We start from the raw sequence: 15,453 nt of genomic DNA on the forward strand, positions 1-15,453 counted from the left end.
GAGCAAAATATCGTGTAATCATTATCTCTCAGTTATATATTAGCGTTAAACGATATAAATATCAAAAATACTAGACACCTCGCGCCTGGAGAAAGTGCGAGTCGGCGCCTTCACCTTAATGTCAGAATGCGAAAATTGCACTAGTAGCTTTTTTCAAGCAAGTTCTGTTCGTCCGTTCTTTGTAATCGTTTGGTATCTGATTAAACTGACATACTCGCCTATGGCTTTCGTAAACGAAAATTTCATTGTGACCCCGACGTGATTTGAACACGCAACCTTCTGATCTGGAGTCAGACGCGCTACCGTTGCGCCACGGAGTCGACGCTGCTTAGGTCTTGTCATGAATAGGTTCCTCGAAAACTTACTGTACCGTTCAAACCTAAGAAATAATGACAGTAGTATCCAGGAGAGACTCGTCCCAGATGTACTTGCTCTGGCGGGGGTGTAACTCAGTGGTAGAGTGTCTGCTTCGCATGCAGAAAGTCCTGGGTTCAAATCCCAGCTCCTCCAATTTTTGTTTCTCCGTGCAGCAGTACATGAAAACTTTTGCCTATCACCATATTCTATAAAATTCAGTGTACAAGATTCTTCCCCCAAGCAAGTGGATTTCGTACAGTTCGACCTCATGGCGGCAGGACGATGACCTGCAAGACCCTTGGCTGCGATCCTCCCATTGAAATGTTGCTCCAAAGCCTTCGGTATGGCGTGCGGAGTGCATCTCAAACATGTATTTGCAACTCACCGCGACAATCGTCTTTTGTTTTTTCGAGATACTGAAAAATGAAGGGGGCACCCGGGATTGAACCGGGGACCTCTCGATCTGCAGTCGAATGCTCTACGACTGAGCTATACCCCCTTTCACGATCTTCCTATTCCCATAACTTAACGAAAAATATTACACTCTGCCTGGCTAAAGACGTCTAATCGAGCAAAATATCGTGTAATCATTATCTCTCAGTTATATATTAGCGTTAAACGATATAAATATCAAAAATACTAGACACCTCGCGCCTGGAGAAAGTGCGAGTCGGCGCCTTCACCTTAATGTCAGAATGCGAAAATTGCACTAGTAGCTTTTTTCAAGCAAGTTCTGTTCGTCCGTTCTTTGTAATCGTTTGGTATCTGATTAAACTGACATACTCGCCTATGGCTTTCGTAAACGAAAATTTCATTGTGACCCCGACGTGATTTGAACACGCAACCTTCTGATCTGCAGTCAGACGCGCTACCGTTGCGCCACGGAGTCGACGCTGCTTAGGTCTTGTCATGAATAGGTTCCTCGAAAACTTACTGTACCGTTCAAACCTAAGAAATAATGACAGTAGTATCCAGGAGAGACTCGTCCCAGATGTACTTGCTCTGGCGGGGGTGTAACTCAGTGGTAGAGTGTCTGCTTCGCATGCAGAAAGTCCTGGGTTCAAATCCCAGCTCCTCCAATTTTTGTTTCTCCGTGCAGCAGTACATGAAAACTTTTGCCTATCACCATATTCTATAAAATTCAGTGTACAAGATTCTTCCCCCAAGCAAGTGGATTTCGTACAGTTCGACCTCATGGCGGCAGGACGATGACCTGCAAGACCCTTGGCTGCGATCCTCCCATTGAAATGTTGCTCCAAAGCCTTCGGTATGGCGTGCGGAGTGCATCTCAAACATGTATTTGCAACTCACCGCGACAATCGTCTTTTGCTTTTTCGAGATACTGAAAAATGAAGGGGGCACCCGGGATTGAACCGGGGACCTCTCGATCTGCAGTCGAATGCTCTACGACTGAGCTATACCCCCTTTCACGATCTTCCTATTCCCATAACTTAACGAAAAATATTACACTCTGCCTGGCTAAAGACGTCTAATCGAGCAAAATATCGTGTAATCATTATCTCTCAGTTATATATTAGCGTTAAACGATATAAATATCAAAAATACTAGACACCTCGCGCCTGGAGAAAGTGCGAGTCGGCGCCTTCACCTTAATGTCAGAATGCGAAAATTGCACTAGTAGCTTTTTTCAAGCAAGTTCTGTTCGTCCGTTCTTTGTAATCGTTTGGTATCTGATTAAACTGACATACTCGCCTATGGCTTTCGTAAACGAAAATTTCATTGTGACCCCGACGTGATTTGAACACGCAACCTTCTGATCTGGAGTCAGACGCGCTACCGTTGCGCCACGGAGTCGACGCTGCTTAGGTCTTGTCATGAATAGGTTCCTCGAAAACTTACTGTACCGTTCAAACCTAAGAAATAATGACAGTAGTATCCAGGAGAGACTCGTCCCAGATGTACTTGCTCTGGCGGGGGTGTAACTCAGTGGTAGAGTGTCTGCTTCGCATGCAGAAAGTCCTGGGTTCAAATCCCAGCTCCTCCAATTTTTGTTTCTCCGTGCAGCAGTACATGAAAACTTTTGCCTATCACCATATTCTATAAAATTCAGTGTACAAGATTCTTCCCCCAAGCAAGTGGATTTCGTACAGTTCGACCTCATGGCGGCAGGACGATGACCTGCAAGACCCTTGGCTGCGATCCTCCCATTGAAATGTTGCTCCAAAGCCTTCGGTATGGCGTGCGGAGTGCATCTCAAACATGTATTTGCAACTCACCGCGACAATCGTCTTTTGTTTTTTCGAGATACTGAAAAATGAAGGGGGCACCCGGGATTGAACCGGGGACCTCTCGATCTGCAGTCGAATGCTCTACGACTGAGCTATACCCCCTTTCACGATCTTCCTATTCCCATAACTTAACGAAAAATATTACACTCTGCCTGGCTAAAGACGTCTAATCGAGCAAAATATCGTGTAATCATTATCTCTCAGTTATATATTAGCGTTAAACGATATAAATATCAAAAATACTAGACACCTCGCGCCTGGAGAAAGTGCGAGTCGGCGCCTTCACCTTAATGTCAGAATGCGAAAATTGCACTAGTAGCTTTTTTCAAGCAAGTTCTGTTCGTCCGTTCTTTGTAATCGTTTGGTATCTGATTAAACTGACATACTCGCCTATGGCTTTCGTAAACGAAAATTTCATTGTGACCCCGACGTGATTTGAACACGCAACCTTCTGATCTGGAGTCAGACGCGCTACCGTTGCGCCACGGAGTCGACGCTGCTTAGGTCTTGTCATGAATAGGTTCCTCGAAAACTTACTGTACCGTTCAAACCTAAGAAATAATGACAGTAGTATCCAGGAGAGACTCGTCCCAGATGTACTTGCTCTGGCGGGGGTGTAACTCAGTGGTAGAGTGTCTGCTTCGCATGCAGAAAGTCCTGGGTTCAAATCCCAGCTCCTCCAATTTTTGTTTCTCCGTGCAGCAGTACATGAAAACTTTTGCCTATCACCATATTCTATAAAATTCAGTGTACAAGATTCTTCCCCCAAGCAAGTGGATTTCGTACAGTTCGACCTCATGGCGGCAGGACGATGACCTGCAAGACCCTTGGCTGCGATCCTCCCATTGAAATGTTGCTCCAAAGCCTTCGGTATGGCGTGCGGAGTGCATCTCAAACATGTATTTGCAACTCACCGCGACAATCGTCTTTTGCTTTTTCGAGATACTGAAAAATGAAGGGGGCACCCGGGATTGAACCGGGGACCTCTCGATCTGCAGTCGAATGCTCTACGACTGAGCTATACCCCCTTTCACGATCTTCCTATTCCCATAACTTAACGAAAAATATTACACTCTGCCTGGCTAAAGACGTCTAATCGAGCAAAATATCGTGTAATCATTATCTCTCAGTTATATATTAGCGTTAAACGATATAAATATCAAAAATACTAGACACCTCGCGCCTGGAGAAAGTGCGAGTCGGCGCCTTCACCTTAATGTCAGAATGCGAAAATTGCACTAGTAGCTTTTTTCAAGCAAGTTCTGTTCGTCCGTTCTTTGTAATCGTTTGGTATCTGATTAAACTGACATACTCGCCTATGGCTTTCGTAAACGAAAATTTCATTGTGACCCCGACGTGATTTGAACACGCAACCTTCTGATCTGGAGTCAGACGCGCTACCGTTGCGCCACGGAGTCGACGCTGCTTAGGTCTTGTCATGAATAGGTTCCTCGAAAACTTACTGTACCGTTCAAACCTAAGAAATAATGACAGTAGTATCCAGGAGAGACTCGTCCCAGATGTACTTGCTCTGGCGGGGGTGTAACTCAGTGGTAGAGTGTCTGCTTCGCATGCAGAAAGTCCTGGGTTCAAATCCCAGCTCCTCCAATTTTTGTTTCTCCGTGCAGCAGTACATGAAAACTTTTGCCTATCACCATATTCTATAAAATTCAGTGTACAAGATTCTTCCCCCAAGCAAGTGGATTTCGTACAGTTCGACCTCATGGCGGCAGGACGATGACCTGCAAGACCCTTGGCTGCGATCCTCCCATTGAAATGTTGCTCCAAAACCTTCGGTATGGCGTGCGGAGTGCATCTCAAACATGTATTTGCAACTCACCGCGACAATCGTCTTTTGTTTTTTCGAGATACTGAAAAATGAAGGGGGCACCCGGGATTGAACCGGGGACCTCTCGATCTGCAGTCGAATGCTCTACGACTGAGCCATACCCCCTCTCACGATCTTCCTATTCCCATAACTTAACGAAAAATATTACACTCTGCCTGGCTAAAGACGTCTAATCGAGCAAAATATCGTGTAATCATTATCTCTCAGTTATATATTAGCGTTAAACGATATAAATATCAAAAATACTAGACACCTCGCGCCTGGAGAAAGTGCGAGTCGGCGCCTTCACCTTAATGTCAGAATGCGAAAATTGCACTAGTAGCTTTTTTCAAGCAAGTTCTGTTCGTCCGTTCTTTGTAATCGTTTGGTATCTGATTAAACTGACATACTCGCCTATGGCTTTCGTAAACGAAAATTTCATTGTGACCCCGACGTGATTTGAACACGCAACCTTCTGATCTGGAGTCAGACGCGCTACCGTTGCGCCACGGAGTCGACGCTGCTTAGGTCTTGTCATGAATAGATTCCTCGAAAACTTACTGTACCGTTCAAACCTAAGAAATAATGACAGTAGTATCCAGGAGAGACTCGTCCCAGATGTACTTGCTCTGGCGGGGGTGTAACTCAGTGGTAGAGTGTCTGCTTCGCATGCAGAAAGTCCTGGGTTCAAATCCCAGCTCCTCCAATTTTTGTTTCTCCGTGCAGCAGTACATGAAAACTTTTGCCTATCACCATATTCTATAAAATTCAGTGTACAAGATTCTTCCCCCAAGCAAGTGGATTTCGTACAGTTCGACCTCATGGCGGCAGGACGATGACCTGCAAGACCCTTGGCTGCGATCCTCCCATTGAAATGTTGCTCCAAAGCCTTCGGTATGGCGTGCGGAGTGCATCTCAAACATGTATTTGCAACTCACCGCGACAATCGTCTTTTGTTTTTTCGAGATACTGAAAAATGAAGGGGGCACCCGGGATTGAACCGGGGACCTCTCGATCTGCAGTCGAATGCTCTACGACTGAGCTATACCCCCTTTCACGATCTTCCTATTCCCATAACTTAACGAAAAATATTACACTCTGCCTGGCTAAAGACGTCTAATCGAGCAAAATATCGTGTAATCATTATCTCTCAGTTATATATTAGCGTTAAACGATATAAATATCAAAAATACTAGACACCTCGCGCCTGGAGAAAGTGCGAGTCGGCGCCTTCACCTTAATGTCAGAATGCGAAAATTGCACTAGTAGCTTTTTTCAAGCAAGTTCTGTTCGTCCGTTCTTTGTAATCGTTTGGTATCTGATTAAACTGACATACTCGCCTATGGCTTTCGTAAACGAAAATTTCATTGTGACCCCGACGTGATTTGAACACGCAACCTTCTGATCTGGAGTCAGACGCGCTACCGTTGCGCCACGGAGTCGACGCTGCTTAGGTCTTGTCATGAATAGGTTCCTCGAAAACTTACTTTACCGTTCAAACCTAAGAAATAATGACAGTAGTATCCAGGAGAGACTCGTCCCAGATGTACTTGCTCTGGCGGGGGTGTAACTCAGTGGTAGAGTGTCTGCTTCGCATGCAGAAAGTCCTGGGTTCAAATCCCAGCTCCTCCAATTTTTGTTTCTCCGTGCAGCAGTACATGAAAACTTTTGCCTATCACCATATTCTATAAAATTCAGTGTACAAGATTCTTCCCCCAAGCAAGTGGATTTCGTACAGTTCGACCTCATGGCGGCAGGACGATGACCTGCAAGACCCTTGGCTGCGATCCTCCCATTGAAATGTTGCTCCAAAGCCTTCGGTATGGCGTGCGGAGTGCATCTCAAACATGTATTTGCAACTCACCGCGACAATCGTCTTTTGTTTTTTCGAGATACTGAAAAATGAAGGGGGCACCCGGGATTGAACCGGGGACCTCTCGATCTGCAGTCGAATGCTCTACGACTGAGCTATACCCCCTTTCACGATCTTCCTATTCCCATAACTTAACGAAAAATATTACACTCTGCCTGGCTAAAGACGTCTAATCGAGCAAAATATCGTGTAATCATTATCTCTCAGTTATATATTAGCGTTAAACGATATAAATATCAAAAATACTAGACACCTCGCGCCTGGAGAAAGTGCGAGTCGGCGCCTTCACCTTAATGTCAGAATGCGAAAATTGCACTAGTAGCTTTTTTCAAGCAAGTTCTGTTCGTCCGTTCTTTGTAATCGTTTGGTATCTGATTAAACTGACATACTCGCCTATGGCTTTCGTAAACGAAAATTTCATTGTGACCCCGACGTGATTTGAACACGCAACCTTCTGATCTGGAGTCAGACGCGCTACCGTTGCGCCACGGAGTCGACGCTGCTTAGGTCTTGTCATGAATAGGTTCCTCGAAAACTTACTGTGCCGTTCAAACCTAAGAAATAATGACAGTAGTATCCAGGAGAGACTCGTCCCAGATGTACTTGCTCTGGCGGGGGTGTAACTCAGTGGTAGAGTGTCTGCTTCGCATGCAGAAAGTCCTGGGTTCAAATCCCAGCTCCTCCAATTTTTGTTTCTCCGTGCAGCAGTACATGAAAACTTTTGCCTATCACCATATTCTATAAAATTCAGTGTACAAGATTCTTCCCCCAAGCAAGTGGATTTCGTACAGTTCGACCTCATGGCGGCAGGACGATGACCTGCAAGACCCTTGGCTGCGATCCTCCCATTGAAATGTTGCTCCAAAGCCTTCGGTATGGCGTGCGGAGTGCATCTCAAACATGTATTTGCAACTCACCGCGACAATCGTCTTTTGTTTTTTCGAGATACTGAAAAATGAAGGGGGCACCCGGGATTGAACCGGGGACCTCTCGATCTGCAGTCGAATGCTCTACGACTGAGCTATACCCCCTTTCACGATCTTCCTATTCCCATAACTTAACGAAAAATATTACACTCTGCCTGGCTAAAGACGTCTAATCGAGCAAAATATCGTGTAATCATTATCTCTCAGTTATATATTAGCGTTAAACGATATAAATATCAAAAATACTAGACACCTCGCGCCTGGAGAAAGTGCGAGTCGGCGCCTTCACCTTAATGTCAGAATGCGAAAATTGCACTAGTAGCTTTTTTCAAGCAAGTTCTGTTCGTCCGTTCTTTGTAATCGTTTGGTATCTGATTAAACTGACATACTCGCCTATGGCTTTCGTAAACGAAAATTTCATTGTGACCCCGACGTGATTTGAACACGCAAACTTCTGATCTGGAGTCAGACGCGCTACCGTTGCGCCACGGAGTCGACGCTGCTTAGGTCTTGTCATGAATAGGTTCCTCGAAAACTTACTGTACCGTCCAAACCTAAGAAATAATGACAGTAGTATCCAGGAGAGACTCGTCCCAGATGTACTTGCTCTGGCGGGGGTGTAACTCAGTGGTAGAGTGTCTGCTTCGCATGCAGAAAGTCCTGGGTTCAAATCCCAGCTCCTCCAATTTTTGTTTCTCCGTGCAGCAGTACATGAAAACTTTTGCCTATCACCATATTCTATAAAATTCAGTGTACAAGATTCTTCCCCCTAGCAAGTGGATTTCGTACAGTTCGACCTCATGGCGGCAGGACGATGACCTGCAAGACCCTTGGCTGCGATCCTCCCATTGAAATGTTGCTCCAAAGCCTTCGGTATGGCGTGCGGAGTGCATCTCAAACATGTATTTGCAACTCACCGCGACAATCGTCTTTTGTTTTTTCGAGATACTGAAAAATGAAGGGGGCACCCGGGATTGAACCGGGGACCTCTCGATCTGCAGTCGAATGCTCTACGACTGAGCTATACCCCCTTTCACGATCTTCCTATTCCCATAACTTAACGAAAAATATTACACTCTGCCTGGCTAAAGACGTCTAATCGAGCAAAATATCGTGTAATCATTATCTCTCAGTTATATATTAGCGTTAAACGATATAAATATCAAAAATACTAGACACCTCGCGCCTGGAGAAAGTGCGAGTCGGCGCCTTCACCTTAATGTCAGAATGCGAAAATTGCACTAGTAGCTTTTTTCAAGCAAGTTCTGTTCGTCCGTTCTTTGTAATCGTTTGGTATCTGATTAAACTGACATACTCGCCTATGGCTTTCGTAAACGAAAATTTCATTGTGACCCCGACGTGATTTGAACACGCAACCTTCTGATCTGGAGTCAGACGCGCTACCGTTGCGCCACGGAGTCGACGCTGCTTAGGTCTTGTCATGAATAGGTTCCTCGAAAACTTACTGTACCGTTCAAACCTAAGAAATAATGACAGTAGTATCCAGGAGAGACTCGTCCCAGATGTACTTGCTCTGGCGGGGGTGTAACTCAGTGGTAGAGTGTCTGCTTCGCATGCAGAAAGTCCTGGGTTCAAATCCCAGCTCCTCCAATTTTTGTTTCTCCGTGCAGCAGTACATGAAAACTTTTGCCTATCACCATATTCTATAAAATTCAGTGTACAAGATTCTTCCCCCAAGCAAGTGGATTTCGTACAGTTCGACCTCATGGCGGCAGGACGATGACCTGCAAGACCCTTGGCTGCGATCCTCCCATTGAAATGTTGCTCCAAAGCCTTCGGTATGGCGTGCGGAGTGCATCTCAAACATGTATTTGCAACTCACCGCGACAATCGTCTTTTGTTTTTTCGAGATACTGAAAAATGAAGGGGGCACCCGGGATTGAACCGGGGACCTCTCGATCTGCAGTCGAATGCTCTACGACTGAGCTATACCCCCTTTCACGATCTTCCTATTCCCATAACTTAACGAAAAATATTACACTCTGCCTGGCTAAAGACGTCTAATCGAGCAAAATATCGTGTAATCATTATCTCTCAGTTATATATTAGCGTTAAACGATATAAATATCAAAAATACTAGACACCTCGCGCCTGGAGAAAGTGCGAGTCGGCGCCTTCACCTTAATGTCAGAATGCGAAAATTGCACTAGTAGCTTTTTTCAAGCAAGTTCTGTTCGTCCGTTCTTTGTAATCGTTTGGTATCTGATTAAACTGACATACTCGCCTATGGCTTTCGTAAACGAAAATTTCATTGTGACCCCGACGTGATTTGAACACGCAACCTTCTGATCTGGAGTCAGACGCGCTACCGTTGCGCCACGGAGTCGACGCTGCTTAGGTCTTGTCATGAATAGGTTCCTCGAAAACTTACTGTACCGTTCAAACCTAAGAAATAATGACAGTAGTATCCAGGAGAGACTCGTCCCAGATGTACTTGCTCTGGCGGGGGTGTAACTCAGTGGTAGAGTGTCTGCTTCGCATGCAGAAAGTCCTGGGTTCAAATCCCAGCTCCTCCAATTTTTGTTTCTCCGTGCAGCAGTACATGAAAACTTTTGCCTATCACCATATTCTATAAAATTCAGTGTACAAGATTCTTCCCCCAAGCAAGTGGATTTCGTACAGTTCGACCTCATGGCGGCAGGACGATGACCTGCAAGACCCTTGGCTGCGATCCTCCCATTGAAATGTTGCTCCAAAGCCTTCGGTATGGCGTGCGGAGTGCATCTCAAACATGTATTTGCAACTCACCGCGACAATCGTCTTTTGTTTTTTCGAGATACTGAAAAATGAAGGGGGCACCCGGGATTGAACCGGGGACCTCTCGATCTGCAGTCGAATGCTCTACGACTGAGCTATACCCCCTTTCACGATCTTCCGATTCCCATAACTTAACGAAAAATATTACACTCTGCCTGGCTAAAGACGTCTAATCGAGCAAAATATCGTGTAATCATTATCTCTCAGTTATATATTAGCGTTAAACGATATAAATATCAAAAATACTAGACACCTCGCGCCTGGAGAAAGTGCGAGTCGGCGCCTTCACCTTAATGTCAGAATGCGAAAATTGCACTAGTAGCTTTTTTCAAGCAAGTTCTGTTCGTCCGTTCTTTGTAATCGTTTGGTATCTGATTAAACTGACATACTCGCCTATTGCTTTCGTAAACGAAAATTTCATTGTGACCCCGACGTGATTTGAACACGCAACCTTCTGATCTGGAGTCAGACGCGCTACCGTTGCGCCACGGAGTCGACGCTGCTTAGGTCTTGTCATGAATAGGTTCCTCGAAAACTTACTGTACCGTTCAAACCTAAGAAATAATGACAGTAGTATCCAGGAGAGACTCGTCCCAGATGTACTTGCTCTGGCGGGGGTGTAACTCAGTGGTAGAGTGTCTGCTTCGCATGCAGAAAGTCCTGGGTTCAAATCCCAGCTCCTCCAATTTTTGTTTCTCCGTGCAGCAGTACATGAAAACTTTTGCCTATCACCATATTCTATAAAATTCAGTGTACAAGATTCTTCCCCCAAGCAAGTGGATTTCGTACAGTTCGACCTCATGGCGGCAGGACGATGACCTGCAAGACCCTTGGCTGCGATCCTCCCATTGAAATGTTGCTCCAAAGCCTTCGGTATGGCGTGCGGAGTGCATCTCAAACATGTATTTGCAACTCACCGCGACAATCGTCTTTTGTTTTTTCGAGATACTGAAAAATGAAGGGGGCACCCGGGATTGAACCGGGGACCTCTCGATCTGCAGTCGAATGCTCTACGACTGAGCTATACCCCCTTTCACGATCTTCCTATTCCCATAACTTAACGAAAAATATTACACTCTGCCTGGCTAAAGACGTCTAATCGAGCAAAATATCGTGTAATCATTATCTCTCAGTTATATATTAGCGTTAAACGATATAAATATCAAAAATACTAGACACCTCGCGCCTGGAGAAAGTGCGAGTCGGCGCCTTCACCTTAATGTCAGAATGCGAAAATTGCACTAGTAGCTTTTTTCAAGCAAGTTCTGTTCGTCCGTTCTTTGTAATCGTTTGGTATCTGATTAAACTGACATACTCGCCTATGGCTTTCGTAAACGAAAATTTCATTGTGACCCCGACGTGATTTGAACACGCAACCTTCTGATCTGGAGTCAGACGCGCTACCGCTGCGCCACGGAGTCGACGCTGCTTAGGTCTTGTCATGAATAGGTTCCTCGAAAACTTACTGTACCGTTCAAACCTAAGAAATAATGACAGTAGTATCCAGGAGAGACTCGTCCCAGATGTACTTGCTCTGGCGGGGGTGTAACTCAGTGGTAGAGTGTCTGCTTCGCATGCAGAAAGTCCTGGGTTCGAATCCCAGCTCCTCCAATTTTTGTTTCTCCGTGCAGCAGTACATGAAAACTTTTGCCTATCACCATATTCTATAAAATTCAGTGTACAAGATTCTTCCCCCAAGCAAGTGGATTTCGTACAGTTCGACCTCATGGCGGCAGGACGATGACCTGCAAGACCCTTGGCTGCGATCCTCCCATTGAAATGTTGCTCCAAAGCCTTCGGTATGGCGTGCGGAGTGCATCTCAAACATGTATTTGCAACTCACCGCGACAATCGTCTTTTGTTTTTTCGAGATACTGAAAAATGAAGGGGGCACCCGGGATTGAACCGGGGACCTCTCGATCTGCAGTCGAATGCTCTACGACTGAGCTATACCCCCTTTCACGATCTTCCTATTCCCATAACTTAACGAAAAATATTACACTCTGCCTGGCTAAAGACGTCTAATCGAGCAAAATATCGTGTAATCATTATCTCTCAGTTATATATTAGCGTTAAACGATATAAATATCAAAAATACTAGACACCTCGCGCCTGGAGAAAGTGCGAGTCGGCGCCTTCACCTTAATGTCAGAATGCGAAAATTGCACTAGTAGCTTTTTTCAAGCAAGTTCTGTTCGTCCGTTCTTTGTAATCGTTTGGTATCTGATTAAACTGACATACTCGCCTATGGCTTTCGTAAACGAAAATTTCATTGTGACCCCGACGTGATTTGAACACGCAACCTTCTGATCTGGAGTCAGACGCGCTACCGTTGCGCCACGGAGTCGACGCTGCTTAGGTCTTGTCATGAATAGGTTCCTCGAAAACTTACTGTACCGTTCAAACCTAAGAAATAATGACAGTAGTATCCAGGAGAGACTCGTCCCAGATGTACTTGCTCTGGCGGGGGTGTAACTCAGTGGTAGAGTGTCTGCTTCGCATGCAGAAAGTCCTGGGTTCAAATCCCAGCTCCTCCAATTTTTGTTTCTCCGTGCAGCAGTACATGAAAACTTTTGCCTATCACCATATTCTATAAAATTCAGTGTACAAGATTCTTCCCCCAAGCAAGTGGATTTCGTACAGTTCGACCTCATGGCGGCAGGACGATGACCTGCAAGACCCTTGGCTGCGATCCTCCCATTGAAATGTTGCTCCAAAGCCTTCGGTATGGCGTGCGGAGTGCATCTCAAACATGTATTTGCAACTCACCGCGACAATCGTCTTTTGTTTTTTCGAGATACTGAAAAATGAAGGGGGCACCCGGGATTGAACCGGGGACCTCTCGATCTGCAGTCGAATGCTCTACGACTGAGCTATACCCCCTTTTACGATCTTCCTATTCCCATAACTTAACGAAAAATATTACACTCTGCCTGGCTAAAGACGTCTAATCGAGCAAAATATCGTGTAATCATTATCTCTCAGTTATATATTAGCGTTAAACGATATAAATATCAAAAATACTAGACACCTCGCGCCTGGAGAAAGTGCGAGTCGGCGCCTTCACCTTAATGTCAGAATGCGAAAATTGCACTAGTAGCTTTTTTCAAGCAAGTTCTGTTCGTCCGTTCTTTGTAATCGTTTGGTATCTGATTAAACTGACATACTCGCCTATGGCTTTCGTAAACGAAAATTTCATTGTGACCCCGACGTGATTTGAACACGCAACCTTCTGATCTGGAATCAGACGCGCTACCGTTGCGCCACGGAGTCGACGCTGCTTAGGTCTTGTCATGAATAGGTTCCTCGAAAACTTACTGTACCGTTCAAACCTAAGAAATAATGACAGTAGTATCCAGGAGAGACTCGTCCCAGATGTACTTGCTCTGGCGGGGGTGTAACTCAGTGGTAGAGTGTCTGCTTCGCATGCAGAAAGTCCTGGGTTCAAATCCCAGCTCCTCCAATTTTTGTTTCTCCGTGCAGCAGTACATGAAAACTTTTGCCTATCACCATATTCTATAAAATTCAGTGTACAAGATTCTTCCCCCAAGCAAGTGGATTTCGTACAGTTCGACCTCATGGCGGCAGGACGATGACCTGCAAGACCCTTGGCTGCGATCCTCCCATTGAAATGTTGCTCCAAAGCCTTCGGTATGGCGTGCGGAGTGCATCTCAAACATGTATTTGCAACTCACCGCGACAATCGTCTTTTGTTTTTTCGAGATACTGAAAAATGAAGGGGGCACCCGGGATTGAACCGGGGACCTCTCGATCTGCAGTCGAATGCTCTACGACTGAGCTATACCCCCTTTCACGATCTTCCTATTCCCATAACTTAACGAAAAATATTACACTCTGCCTGGCTAAAGACGTCTAATCGAGCAAAATATCGTGTAATCATTATCTCTCAGTTATATATTAGCGTTAAACGATATAAATATCAAAAATACTAGACACCTCGCGCCTGGAGAAAGTGCGAGTCGGCGCCTTCACCTTAATGTCAGAATGCGAAAATTGCACTAGTAGCTTTTTTCAAGCAAGTTCTGTTCGTCCGTTCTTTGTAATCGTTTGGTATCTGATTAAACTGACATACTCGCCTATGGCTTTCGTAAACGAAAATTTCATTGTGACCCCGACGTGATTTGAACACGCAACCTTCTGATCTGGAGTCAGACGCGCTACCGTTGCGCCACGGAGTCGACGCTGCTTAGGTCTTGTCATGAATAGGTTCCTCGAAAACTTACTGTACCGTTCAAACCTAAGAAATAATGACAGTAGTATCCAGGAGAGACTCGTCCCAGATGTACTTGCTCTGGCGGGGGTGTAACTCAGTGGTAGAGTGTCTGCTTCGCATGCAGAAAGTCCTGGGTTCAAATCCCAGCTCCTCCAATTTTTGTTTCTCCGTGCAGCAGTACATGAAAACTTTTGCTTATCACCATATTCTATAAAATTCAGTGTACAAGATTCTTCCCCCAAGCAAGTGGATTTCGTACAGTTCGACCTCATGGCGGCAGGACGATGACCTGCAAGACCCTTGGCTGCGATCCTCCCATTGAAATGTTGCTCCAAAGCCTTCGGTATGGCGTGCGGAGTGCATCTCAAACATGTATTTGCAACTCACCGCGACAATCGTCTTTTGTTTTTTCGAGATACTGAAAAATGAAGGGGGCACCCGGGATTGAACCGGGGACCTCTCGATCTGCAGTCGAATGCTCTACGACTGAGCTATACCCCCTTTCACGATCTTCCTATTCCCATAACTTAACGAAAAATATTACACTCTGCCTGGCTAAAGACGTCTAATCGAGCAAAATATCGTGTAATCATTATCTCTCAGTTATATATTAGCGTTAAACGATATAAATATCAAAAATACTAGACACCTCGCGCCTGGAGAAAGTGCGAGTCGGCGCCTTCACCTTAATGTCAGAATGCGAAAATTGCACTAGTAGCTTTTTTCAAGCAAGTTCTGTTCGTCCGTTCTTTGTAATCGTTTGGTATCTGATTAAACTGACATACTCGCCTATGGCTTTCGTAAACGAAAATTTCATTGTGACCCCGACGTGATTTGAACACGCAACCTTCTGATCTGGAGTCAGACGCGCTACCGCTGCGCCACGGAGTCGACGCTGCTTAGGTCTTGTCATGAATAGGTTCCTCGAAAACTTACTGTACCGTTCAAACCTAAGAAATAATGACAGTAGTATCCAGGAGAGACTCGTCCCAGATGTACTTGCTCTGGCGGGGGTGTAACTCAGTGGTAGAGTGTCTGCTTCGCATGCAGAAAGTCCTGGGTTCAAATCCCAGCTCCTCCAATTTTTGTTTCTCCGTGCAGCAGTACATGAAAACTTTTGCCTATCACCATATTCTATAAAATTCAGTGTACAAGATTCTTCCCCCAAGCAAGTGGATTTCGTACAGTTCGACCTCATGGCGGCAGGA

General features: G+C 45.3%; 50 non-coding genes across 50 annotated transcripts; 17 read left to right on the forward strand and 33 right to left on the reverse strand.

Moving 5' to 3' along the window:
• Positions 1-248: 248 nt before the first annotated feature.
• Positions 249-320, reverse strand: Trnaw-cca (transfer RNA tryptophan (anticodon CCA)). The gene has a single exon. It is a non-coding gene; the product is annotated as a tRNA-Trp (tRNA).
• Positions 321-438: 118 nt separating this feature from the next.
• On the forward strand, positions 439-510 carry Trnaa-cgc (transfer RNA alanine (anticodon CGC)). Its single transcript has one exon. It is a non-coding gene; the product is annotated as a tRNA-Ala (tRNA).
• Positions 511-784: 274 nt separating this feature from the next.
• Trnac-gca (transfer RNA cysteine (anticodon GCA)) lies at positions 785-856 on the reverse strand. The gene has a single exon. It is a non-coding gene; the product is annotated as a tRNA-Cys (tRNA).
• Positions 857-1,174: 318 nt separating this feature from the next.
• On the reverse strand, positions 1,175-1,246 carry Trnac-gca (transfer RNA cysteine (anticodon GCA)). The gene has a single exon. It is a non-coding gene; the product is annotated as a tRNA-Cys (tRNA).
• A 118-nt stretch (positions 1,247-1,364) lies between these two features.
• Trnaa-cgc (transfer RNA alanine (anticodon CGC)) lies at positions 1,365-1,436 on the forward strand. Its single transcript has one exon. It is a non-coding gene; the product is annotated as a tRNA-Ala (tRNA).
• A 274-nt stretch (positions 1,437-1,710) lies between these two features.
• Positions 1,711-1,782, reverse strand: Trnac-gca (transfer RNA cysteine (anticodon GCA)). The gene has a single exon. It is a non-coding gene; the product is annotated as a tRNA-Cys (tRNA).
• A 318-nt stretch (positions 1,783-2,100) lies between these two features.
• Trnaw-cca (transfer RNA tryptophan (anticodon CCA)) lies at positions 2,101-2,172 on the reverse strand. Its single transcript has one exon. It is a non-coding gene; the product is annotated as a tRNA-Trp (tRNA).
• Positions 2,173-2,290: 118 nt separating this feature from the next.
• Trnaa-cgc (transfer RNA alanine (anticodon CGC)) lies at positions 2,291-2,362 on the forward strand. The gene has a single exon. It is a non-coding gene; the product is annotated as a tRNA-Ala (tRNA).
• A 274-nt stretch (positions 2,363-2,636) lies between these two features.
• Positions 2,637-2,708, reverse strand: Trnac-gca (transfer RNA cysteine (anticodon GCA)). The gene has a single exon. It is a non-coding gene; the product is annotated as a tRNA-Cys (tRNA).
• A 318-nt stretch (positions 2,709-3,026) lies between these two features.
• Positions 3,027-3,098, reverse strand: Trnaw-cca (transfer RNA tryptophan (anticodon CCA)). The gene has a single exon. It is a non-coding gene; the product is annotated as a tRNA-Trp (tRNA).
• A 118-nt stretch (positions 3,099-3,216) lies between these two features.
• Trnaa-cgc (transfer RNA alanine (anticodon CGC)) lies at positions 3,217-3,288 on the forward strand. Its single transcript has one exon. It is a non-coding gene; the product is annotated as a tRNA-Ala (tRNA).
• Positions 3,289-3,562: 274 nt separating this feature from the next.
• Positions 3,563-3,634, reverse strand: Trnac-gca (transfer RNA cysteine (anticodon GCA)). The gene has a single exon. It is a non-coding gene; the product is annotated as a tRNA-Cys (tRNA).
• Positions 3,635-3,952: 318 nt separating this feature from the next.
• On the reverse strand, positions 3,953-4,024 carry Trnaw-cca (transfer RNA tryptophan (anticodon CCA)). The gene has a single exon. It is a non-coding gene; the product is annotated as a tRNA-Trp (tRNA).
• A 118-nt stretch (positions 4,025-4,142) lies between these two features.
• On the forward strand, positions 4,143-4,214 carry Trnaa-cgc (transfer RNA alanine (anticodon CGC)). The gene has a single exon. It is a non-coding gene; the product is annotated as a tRNA-Ala (tRNA).
• Positions 4,215-4,488: 274 nt separating this feature from the next.
• Positions 4,489-4,560, reverse strand: Trnac-gca (transfer RNA cysteine (anticodon GCA)). Its single transcript has one exon. It is a non-coding gene; the product is annotated as a tRNA-Cys (tRNA).
• A 318-nt stretch (positions 4,561-4,878) lies between these two features.
• Trnaw-cca (transfer RNA tryptophan (anticodon CCA)) lies at positions 4,879-4,950 on the reverse strand. Its single transcript has one exon. It is a non-coding gene; the product is annotated as a tRNA-Trp (tRNA).
• Positions 4,951-5,068: 118 nt separating this feature from the next.
• On the forward strand, positions 5,069-5,140 carry Trnaa-cgc (transfer RNA alanine (anticodon CGC)). Its single transcript has one exon. It is a non-coding gene; the product is annotated as a tRNA-Ala (tRNA).
• Positions 5,141-5,414: 274 nt separating this feature from the next.
• On the reverse strand, positions 5,415-5,486 carry Trnac-gca (transfer RNA cysteine (anticodon GCA)). The gene has a single exon. It is a non-coding gene; the product is annotated as a tRNA-Cys (tRNA).
• Positions 5,487-5,804: 318 nt separating this feature from the next.
• On the reverse strand, positions 5,805-5,876 carry Trnaw-cca (transfer RNA tryptophan (anticodon CCA)). The gene has a single exon. It is a non-coding gene; the product is annotated as a tRNA-Trp (tRNA).
• Positions 5,877-5,994: 118 nt separating this feature from the next.
• Trnaa-cgc (transfer RNA alanine (anticodon CGC)) lies at positions 5,995-6,066 on the forward strand. Its single transcript has one exon. It is a non-coding gene; the product is annotated as a tRNA-Ala (tRNA).
• A 274-nt stretch (positions 6,067-6,340) lies between these two features.
• Positions 6,341-6,412, reverse strand: Trnac-gca (transfer RNA cysteine (anticodon GCA)). Its single transcript has one exon. It is a non-coding gene; the product is annotated as a tRNA-Cys (tRNA).
• A 318-nt stretch (positions 6,413-6,730) lies between these two features.
• Positions 6,731-6,802, reverse strand: Trnaw-cca (transfer RNA tryptophan (anticodon CCA)). The gene has a single exon. It is a non-coding gene; the product is annotated as a tRNA-Trp (tRNA).
• A 118-nt stretch (positions 6,803-6,920) lies between these two features.
• Trnaa-cgc (transfer RNA alanine (anticodon CGC)) lies at positions 6,921-6,992 on the forward strand. Its single transcript has one exon. It is a non-coding gene; the product is annotated as a tRNA-Ala (tRNA).
• A 274-nt stretch (positions 6,993-7,266) lies between these two features.
• On the reverse strand, positions 7,267-7,338 carry Trnac-gca (transfer RNA cysteine (anticodon GCA)). Its single transcript has one exon. It is a non-coding gene; the product is annotated as a tRNA-Cys (tRNA).
• Positions 7,339-7,656: 318 nt separating this feature from the next.
• On the reverse strand, positions 7,657-7,728 carry Trnaw-cca (transfer RNA tryptophan (anticodon CCA)). Its single transcript has one exon. It is a non-coding gene; the product is annotated as a tRNA-Trp (tRNA).
• Positions 7,729-7,846: 118 nt separating this feature from the next.
• Trnaa-cgc (transfer RNA alanine (anticodon CGC)) lies at positions 7,847-7,918 on the forward strand. Its single transcript has one exon. It is a non-coding gene; the product is annotated as a tRNA-Ala (tRNA).
• Positions 7,919-8,192: 274 nt separating this feature from the next.
• On the reverse strand, positions 8,193-8,264 carry Trnac-gca (transfer RNA cysteine (anticodon GCA)). Its single transcript has one exon. It is a non-coding gene; the product is annotated as a tRNA-Cys (tRNA).
• A 318-nt stretch (positions 8,265-8,582) lies between these two features.
• Positions 8,583-8,654, reverse strand: Trnaw-cca (transfer RNA tryptophan (anticodon CCA)). Its single transcript has one exon. It is a non-coding gene; the product is annotated as a tRNA-Trp (tRNA).
• Positions 8,655-8,772: 118 nt separating this feature from the next.
• Trnaa-cgc (transfer RNA alanine (anticodon CGC)) lies at positions 8,773-8,844 on the forward strand. The gene has a single exon. It is a non-coding gene; the product is annotated as a tRNA-Ala (tRNA).
• A 274-nt stretch (positions 8,845-9,118) lies between these two features.
• Positions 9,119-9,190, reverse strand: Trnac-gca (transfer RNA cysteine (anticodon GCA)). The gene has a single exon. It is a non-coding gene; the product is annotated as a tRNA-Cys (tRNA).
• Positions 9,191-9,508: 318 nt separating this feature from the next.
• On the reverse strand, positions 9,509-9,580 carry Trnaw-cca (transfer RNA tryptophan (anticodon CCA)). Its single transcript has one exon. It is a non-coding gene; the product is annotated as a tRNA-Trp (tRNA).
• A 118-nt stretch (positions 9,581-9,698) lies between these two features.
• Trnaa-cgc (transfer RNA alanine (anticodon CGC)) lies at positions 9,699-9,770 on the forward strand. The gene has a single exon. It is a non-coding gene; the product is annotated as a tRNA-Ala (tRNA).
• A 274-nt stretch (positions 9,771-10,044) lies between these two features.
• Trnac-gca (transfer RNA cysteine (anticodon GCA)) lies at positions 10,045-10,116 on the reverse strand. The gene has a single exon. It is a non-coding gene; the product is annotated as a tRNA-Cys (tRNA).
• A 318-nt stretch (positions 10,117-10,434) lies between these two features.
• Positions 10,435-10,506, reverse strand: Trnaw-cca (transfer RNA tryptophan (anticodon CCA)). Its single transcript has one exon. It is a non-coding gene; the product is annotated as a tRNA-Trp (tRNA).
• A 118-nt stretch (positions 10,507-10,624) lies between these two features.
• Trnaa-cgc (transfer RNA alanine (anticodon CGC)) lies at positions 10,625-10,696 on the forward strand. The gene has a single exon. It is a non-coding gene; the product is annotated as a tRNA-Ala (tRNA).
• A 274-nt stretch (positions 10,697-10,970) lies between these two features.
• Positions 10,971-11,042, reverse strand: Trnac-gca (transfer RNA cysteine (anticodon GCA)). The gene has a single exon. It is a non-coding gene; the product is annotated as a tRNA-Cys (tRNA).
• Positions 11,043-11,360: 318 nt separating this feature from the next.
• Trnaw-cca (transfer RNA tryptophan (anticodon CCA)) lies at positions 11,361-11,432 on the reverse strand. The gene has a single exon. It is a non-coding gene; the product is annotated as a tRNA-Trp (tRNA).
• A 118-nt stretch (positions 11,433-11,550) lies between these two features.
• On the forward strand, positions 11,551-11,622 carry Trnaa-cgc (transfer RNA alanine (anticodon CGC)). The gene has a single exon. It is a non-coding gene; the product is annotated as a tRNA-Ala (tRNA).
• Positions 11,623-11,896: 274 nt separating this feature from the next.
• On the reverse strand, positions 11,897-11,968 carry Trnac-gca (transfer RNA cysteine (anticodon GCA)). Its single transcript has one exon. It is a non-coding gene; the product is annotated as a tRNA-Cys (tRNA).
• A 318-nt stretch (positions 11,969-12,286) lies between these two features.
• On the reverse strand, positions 12,287-12,358 carry Trnaw-cca (transfer RNA tryptophan (anticodon CCA)). The gene has a single exon. It is a non-coding gene; the product is annotated as a tRNA-Trp (tRNA).
• A 118-nt stretch (positions 12,359-12,476) lies between these two features.
• Trnaa-cgc (transfer RNA alanine (anticodon CGC)) lies at positions 12,477-12,548 on the forward strand. Its single transcript has one exon. It is a non-coding gene; the product is annotated as a tRNA-Ala (tRNA).
• A 274-nt stretch (positions 12,549-12,822) lies between these two features.
• On the reverse strand, positions 12,823-12,894 carry Trnac-gca (transfer RNA cysteine (anticodon GCA)). Its single transcript has one exon. It is a non-coding gene; the product is annotated as a tRNA-Cys (tRNA).
• Positions 12,895-13,212: 318 nt separating this feature from the next.
• On the reverse strand, positions 13,213-13,284 carry Trnaw-cca (transfer RNA tryptophan (anticodon CCA)). Its single transcript has one exon. It is a non-coding gene; the product is annotated as a tRNA-Trp (tRNA).
• A 118-nt stretch (positions 13,285-13,402) lies between these two features.
• Trnaa-cgc (transfer RNA alanine (anticodon CGC)) lies at positions 13,403-13,474 on the forward strand. Its single transcript has one exon. It is a non-coding gene; the product is annotated as a tRNA-Ala (tRNA).
• A 274-nt stretch (positions 13,475-13,748) lies between these two features.
• On the reverse strand, positions 13,749-13,820 carry Trnac-gca (transfer RNA cysteine (anticodon GCA)). Its single transcript has one exon. It is a non-coding gene; the product is annotated as a tRNA-Cys (tRNA).
• Positions 13,821-14,138: 318 nt separating this feature from the next.
• On the reverse strand, positions 14,139-14,210 carry Trnaw-cca (transfer RNA tryptophan (anticodon CCA)). Its single transcript has one exon. It is a non-coding gene; the product is annotated as a tRNA-Trp (tRNA).
• A 118-nt stretch (positions 14,211-14,328) lies between these two features.
• Positions 14,329-14,400, forward strand: Trnaa-cgc (transfer RNA alanine (anticodon CGC)). Its single transcript has one exon. It is a non-coding gene; the product is annotated as a tRNA-Ala (tRNA).
• Positions 14,401-14,674: 274 nt separating this feature from the next.
• On the reverse strand, positions 14,675-14,746 carry Trnac-gca (transfer RNA cysteine (anticodon GCA)). The gene has a single exon. It is a non-coding gene; the product is annotated as a tRNA-Cys (tRNA).
• Positions 14,747-15,064: 318 nt separating this feature from the next.
• On the reverse strand, positions 15,065-15,136 carry Trnaw-cca (transfer RNA tryptophan (anticodon CCA)). Its single transcript has one exon. It is a non-coding gene; the product is annotated as a tRNA-Trp (tRNA).
• Positions 15,137-15,254: 118 nt separating this feature from the next.
• On the forward strand, positions 15,255-15,326 carry Trnaa-cgc (transfer RNA alanine (anticodon CGC)). Its single transcript has one exon. It is a non-coding gene; the product is annotated as a tRNA-Ala (tRNA).
• Positions 15,327-15,453: the final 127 nt, after the last annotated feature.

The sequence above is a fragment of the Schistocerca cancellata genome, chromosome 3, assembly GCF_023864275.1.
Source record: "Schistocerca cancellata isolate TAMUIC-IGC-003103 chromosome 3, iqSchCanc2.1, whole genome shotgun sequence".
Lineage (NCBI taxonomy): Eukaryota > Metazoa > Arthropoda > Insecta > Orthoptera > Acrididae > Schistocerca > Schistocerca cancellata.